Source organism: Myotis yumanensis, unplaced genomic scaffold (assembly GCF_028538775.1).
Source record: "Myotis yumanensis isolate MYYU_CA2020_CCGP unplaced genomic scaffold, mMyoYum1.0.hap1 SCAF_3, whole genome shotgun sequence".
Taxonomy (NCBI): domain Eukaryota; kingdom Metazoa; phylum Chordata; class Mammalia; order Chiroptera; family Vespertilionidae; genus Myotis; species Myotis yumanensis.
In genome coordinates, this window is record NW_027223754.1 from 64,466,749 (window position 1) to 64,474,184 (window position 7,436).

Here is a 7,436-nt window from a genome sequence, read left to right on the forward strand (position 1 = left end):
TTTCTTTCCTATACCTATAAAGAAACTTTTATCTCTCTTCTTTTTAGCCTTTTTTTGTTTCTAAATATGAAAAGTATTTTTCCTAATGTGAGCTTGAAGGTGCCAAGGGTCACATTTGGGATGATGCCCTGGCAGGACAGCTCAGTTGGTTAGCGTGTCATCCCCAATACCCTAAGAATGTGGGTTCGACCCTGGTCAGGGTACATAGAAGAAGCAACCAATGAATGCATAAATAAGTGGTACAATAAATAGATGTTTCTCTCTCTCTCTCTTCTGTCCTTTTTCTCTCTCTAAAATCAAGAAATACAAATTTTAAAAAAAGAGAGTTCAGATGGTATTCAGAGGAAATTGGGAGACATCAAAGATTTTAAAAATCAGAACAATGTAAAATAATATATATATATATAATTTTGTAATATTAAATATAAAAATATAATTAAAAATAATCCACTATAAAAATCAAATATAAAACTATTGTTTTAGGATTTATTTTAAAATGAGTGAAAAGGCAAGAGTAGTAAAAATAATAAAAATATTTATAACCTGATTTATTTCAGCACATTTGAAATTTTGTTTCTGATAAAAGCTACTACTTCTTGTTTGATTTCCTGATTGTTTCAATAAAATATGCATATAATAATAATAAAATGTATTCTGTATGAAATATTTTCTGTACATGGCATCGTTTTTATTGATCAATGTTTGCATGTGTGTTAATAACACCAGAAATATTATCAAAGTCCCATTTATTTGATATAATTTGAAATTCAATTAGAAAATCATTGATAAATAGGAAGAAATTGGATATAAAGAGGATTAAATTTCTTGAGGTTTCAGAAAACTACTTATCTAAAGGAGGGGTGGCCTGTAAAATCATTTGGTCTGGCCCTGCCAAGGAATAGAAGTAAGTTAATTAAATGTTTGATCAAATATAGCAGGCTAATTTTTAAGTTGATAATTTTGTATGGCCCACAATTGATGTTATAAATAAATATCCAAATGACCCTAAGCAGAAAAAGGTTCCCCACCCCTCAATTCTAAAGAATCTTTTTTTTTTTTTTTTCAAATTCTATGTCTTCATGCAAGATTCTGACAACATAATTTCTTTAGAGCTTTTCATAATTTCCATATGTTGGATGGGAGATTAGTCAGTAAATCTTCAGCTAAGCTGAATATCACGACATTTTAATGCTATTATTTAATCATTTAAATAATATATTTTACTCAAGTTAGGCACACTGTTTTCTATCATTTTTCAACTTCTCGTAAATATTTGAAAGTAGTTGTTTAAGATAGGTTTTATTATATTAAGCTCTTTCCCTCATTTTATTTAGGCAATGACTTTTTAATGTTTTTGTTAATGTAAACATTTTAGCCACAAAGCAAATTTACTACTTAAATGCTTTTGTGCTACTTATTTAGGCAATTATTTTTAATACTGCATAATTTTCCCAAGTTGTAATCTTTTGTAGCCCCAAATTTATGTAATGCAATCCTACAGGAGACCTTTGCATGTTAAAGTGATGAAGGCATAGTGTAAGGAAACAATAAGTGTCTTTTTTATCCAGGATACCTGCACTTTGGCCTCACTTTGTTGGCCATCCAGTCTTTTATTCACTCCTTTTGGACTCAGTTTCCTCATTTTAAAATGTCTTAACATATCAGATAGTAGTTATAAAAATTAAATAAAGATTATACGCACTCTTGAAAATGTGTGTAAAAGCATCTTTATCCCAGGAGATTGACTTACTATTAAGGTTCAGTAATGTTTTTATTTTCCTAACTAGAGGCCCGATGCACAAAATTCAAGCAAGAGTAGGCCTTTCTTCCCCCTGCTACCAGCACCGGCTTCCTTCCGGTTGCTGGCACCAGGGACCCAGGCTTCCCTTGGAGAGGGAGGCCCTGTCCCCCCCGCCACAGCCTCCCGGCCCTGTCAGTTGCCTGGGCCTCTCTCTGTGGGGTGATCATGGGATGATGGGTGGACCCCCAACCAATCACATCACACCCGCCTTGGCTGGCCTGGTGCCAGTGGGTGTCATAGCGTGGTCCCGGATGGTCCTTGTCATTCCACTGTTTGGCTGTTTGGTCAATTTGCATATAACGCTTTTATTATATAGGATATCTTGTAATCATTTGCTTATTAATTAATTTATTTATGTATCTATACCAGTGATGGCGAACCTTTTGAACTCGGCGTGTCAGCATTTTGAAAAACCCTAACTTAACTCTGGTGCCGTGTCACATATAGAAATTTTTTGATATTTGCAACCATAGTAAAACAAAGACTTATATTTTTGATATTTATTTTATATATTTAAATGCCATTTAACAAAGAAAAATCAACCAAAAAAATGAGTTCGCGTGTCACCTCTGACACGCGTGTCATAGGTTCGCCATCACTGATCTATACATTTACCTATTCAATCACTTCATCATGGATTTACTATGTTCTCATGCTGCATAATTCTGGAATATTCAGAAAAGTAAGACAGTCTTGGCCCCAAAATATTCACAAACAAGTAGAGAGCTGTGAAAGATAAATAAATATAAGTGTGACAAATGCACTAGAAGGGTTTTGTTCAGAGAGATTAGTATTATTTTGGTAATCATGTGCTTTGTTTTTAACATTCTATTTTTCACAAAATATGTACTTTGCAATTTACATTTTATTAAAAAGTATATTTTAACTCTTTAATTTGTATTTTTAATAATATTTTTCTGATATTAAGTGACAGATAGCAAACAAAATGCATTACAAATTGGATCTTGAATATGCAAACATGCTTTTGACTTTTTTTTTCTTGAAAAGCAGCATTTAAATACATTATTTGGATGGTTCCATTTGTAATAGCTAAAATTTCCCCTTTGAAATTAATGGACTCTCATTGGTAACAAATGCTCCACTGAAATGAATGGCTTTTATTAGTGATTCATGTCTACTGGAAAGAATGGCATGTGTGTAGCTTATAGATTATATAGTTACAGGAGGAAGAGACCTATTAGACCAGTAAGTTGAGGTTGCCTGTTTGGTTAGTATACAGTCCCAAAATAAGGACAGAATATTTGATCTTAGCCAAAAGACCATGAACAAAAGCTATTTTAATTTATTGCAATTAAAATGAATGGGATTCAATCTAACACATTTATGAGGATGCGATAACTATCGAATCACATTCATTTCAGTGGGGTGTTAGTCATCCAATTCTATTCATTTCCATGGGGATCCATTATTTATTGAATCACATTTATTTAAATGGGGATTCATTAGCTAAAAAATCTAATTAGTTTCCATGTGCATGCATTAGCTATCATGTCATCGTTCCTTTCAAAGACAATTCTCTAGTTATCAAATCCCATGCATTTATGTTTGGATTGGATTCCAGAGTTTGAAAAAGCTGTTACTCTTAATTAAATGGTTGCAATAAACTGTTATCATTATTATACTGTTGCATATTTAAGAGTATTTTCTAAATATCTAAAGACTTAGTCACCCTAGTTTTCAATAGCTAAATGAAATGATCTATCAAACAATAAAACATTCAATTTAGCATATGCCTGAAGGACTAATATAATTTTTAAAAGATGAGGGTGGCTATACCTTTCTAGGTCAGGATATATTATTTTTCCTCCTGAAATCTAGCTATAAAGTGAAGTCTTCATGTTCAGAGAGATTTTTTAAATTAGGGGGGAAAATACCAACCTGCTAAAAAGCTATATGTTTAGTGCTTAGATTTATGAACTGTGTACATTAAGCTAAAGCTAGAGTATATATGCCATTAGAATAATAATTGGATAGGTTTCATTGTCATTTCTTGGCCACAATTCCAATTTATCAGTTATTAATCATAATCCATGTTTTGGATAAATCAAAACTTTTTTGTGTCAGATATCAAGTTAAATGGACAGCTAGGAAGTATCCATTGTTGAGGTTAGATTGAGCAACAAAGTAATTTAGACCAGCACACACCTTTCTGAAATTATCTTCATGCATCCCCAATCTATGCAGATAACTACAGCTTTTTATAGCCTTAAAAGAAATGATCTTTGAAGCAATAAAGCGACCTAAGTCACTTTATTAAAAGTTTAGGTACACAGAATAATGTGAAATACTATATCAGTAATATCTTAAAGTAATATCTTAATGTATTGAGTCAGGGACCTTTTGAATATCTTTGAAGATAATACTTCAAGGTGGTCACTAAGTTAACCAGCTCTTAATCAACCTTATCACTACATTTCACAGGTTGGGTAGCTATAAACAGCATACTTGATTTACTCTAAATTTAATAGTGTAATTTTTAATCTAAATGAGTTATTTTGAGAAAAAAATGCTCAAAAAGTAGAAATTGTAAATAAGTACTTCTTTACAACTAGTATAAAGAAAATTCTATGTGCTAGCTGCTTATAATTTTACATTGTTTTTTTTCCATTTCATCTCTTAAAAACAATGCAATACTGTGTTAGTATTTCTGTAATATTTGAACTTTATATCAATTATATATATACTAGAGGCCCAGCACATGAAATTTGTACATGGAGGTGGGGGTATGTGTCCCTCAGTCCAGCCTACACCCTCTCCAATATAACAATAGACATCCTGTTTGAATGAATCAAAATCATACTTTATTTTTTCATCAGCTTGGCAAAAAATAAAACAAACTGTCTGGTGTAACTTCTAAGACACAGAAACTACTTTCATTATTGCAGACTAACTAGACTTCTTAATGTCACACCCCATCTTGTCAGAATATTGGAATTATAATCTCTTAAGGAATTTACCATTTAGTTTATGTAGGTCTGGACTGTGAGCTCAGGTAAAACCTCCTTCTATTTTATGCTCTCTATTCCAACCCTTGGGCTATGAGGTATCTCTAATGCCATTAGATATTCTAAAAGTGACATCCTTCTCTCAGTCCTGGGGTTTCTTTTATCACTATCATTAGGCAAAATTAGAAAGCATAGTTGTAATGACAAGGAATCTCCAGAAATTACCATGGAACATTGAATTGTTAAAGCATCCATTGTCTCTTAACTGAAAACCACTAGTGAAATATGTTGAGGTTTTATTATGGAATAAAAGATTAGGAACAAAAGTGAGAAAAAAATCCAAAGTGAAACTCCAAAGTTAAACTATTTGTAGAAAAAGTGTTGAGACATCATGTAGTTATAGAAATAATTTGTTGTTGGCAAAATGAGAATGCCAAACCTATTTCTTAAAAGATTGTGAAAAAAAATTGAAATATTGATATGTTGATATGTCTTGGTTATGAATCCAGTAACATATTTAATTAACTTGTTATTCTAGAAAGGACATAGATGTTAGAATTAGAAAGGAAGAATCGCTATTATATATCTGTTGACTATATAGTGCTGGAAGGGGAGGCTTTCATTTTCAGGAAAAAAATATGCAATTTACTTATCAGTAAACATTAATTGCCCATTAACTTTAATATGATAAAATAGCTATAGCATGGGCAAGGTACAATAAAAGTATCTGTAATACAGGATTATTCCTTGTAGACAGTGTTAAAGTATATATACATAACCATAAAAATCAACAGATATGGTATTATAATTTTATTGTACAAGTATTTTATGTAACAACATTTTACATAGTGGAATTTTAACACTTATGCATACAGAAACAATTGAGAATGCAAAAATAGATCTTAGTTTTAGGGTCAGAATATCCCTGGATTCTATTGGTAACTCTCAGAGATTTTCAAAAGAACCATAGTCTACATCTAAATTTTCAAAGACAGAACCATATAAGATATAATTTTATATGTTTTTAATTAGCAATTTTTAATACCTCATACTGCAGTGATGACTTTTTTATGAGAGAATAACCCCTCCTTTTGTTCCTCCTGTGAAAGTGGACCACATATCATATGCCTGATTCTTGGCACTTTAATTTCAACCACCCTGGCTTGTGAAAAGCACCCTATATACTTCACAATTTCTGTTTGCTATTTCTGTTACAGCTTTTTGAGATATGCAGCAGTACACATTACACATTTTAGATTAGAATCTGCGCTATTCACCCCCCCCCCATGCTCACCCCCACACTCTTTTACTTTATTTATTTATTTATTTATTTATTTATTTATTTATTGTTAGTTCTCCACCAGAAGTTGCTAGGGATCCAATTTGAGACCCTTTGGTGCAAGGGCCAGCACTAACTAGTGAGCAACACTGCAGGTTGAACACTTAATCATTTATCTTTCAGGGGTCTTTATGGAAAGAAGACATTTAAATATTCATGCAATCATTATATTTGCAGCCCCATATGCTAGTTCTAGCATAAGGACATTGGTCATATATACTACTGCACCTTCTTTGCAGTACTCTTTCCTCTTTATTAAATGAGGAATTATTTTTTCATTTAATGGGCTGATAAAATAAAACACTTATATTGCGGGGTTGAATTACCTGGATACAGTAATCTCAGAAATAATTTCCATTAGATAGCTATGCTATTGAGTGTCTAGTCAGCGGTTAATAATGCACTGAGAAAGTACATTTTGTCATATGAATTGCTGATTTTAATGTTACCAGAAATCAACACTAGAAGACTATGGAACAGGTATAAAAATTATCTTGAAAGAATTTTATATTTTTCTAATAAGAGTATATTCTCATCTTTATAATTATTTTTAAGATGACAAAAATAATCAGTAAACTCCACTAATATTTTTATACTGGTCATTTCAATAAAATGTTTCATTATTTTTCTGGATCAAAATAACAATGAGAGTCAAAATAGTAATAATTACCTTAATAAAATTCTTTCTAAAAATAATTCCCTGTCTAACCACACACAATCTCAGGAAATATCTCAATATTGATAAAACATCAGTTAATTTTTTCCCTTTAAGTATTTTGGGGACATAGCATTTAAAAATACACATGATACACAATATCCCATTTTGACCCAATCCTTTTATTAAACTGAGTAAACTACTTTAATCAATTCGTATAAAAGAAAATACAACATTTTGAAGGTTTTACCTTTCAGAACATTATTCACCAAGAATACAAAGCAGTTTCCCCAAACTGTGAAATCATTACCTCTTAACCCAGTAGCAATGAAGTAATTTTTGGTACATTTTCTTTTGTATATTTATTCAAAGAAAATATAAATTAAAAAATAAAATAGATATTTTGGAATATGTGCCAAATCTTAGCAGCTTTCAAGTGCTCTGTATATTTCCTTGAATCTGTTAGCCTATGTTTTCTTTGAGGATGATGCTGAAACCTGATTCTTATTATTGATTTAATGTTCTATCTATAATAATAAAAGTGTAAAATGCAAATCGACTGAACGACCAAACAGCAGAACGATCTTCCAAATGACCTTCTGGAGGACCACACTATGACACACATTGGCGCCAGACCAGCCAAGGTGAGTGCGATGTGATTGGTTGGGGGGCCTG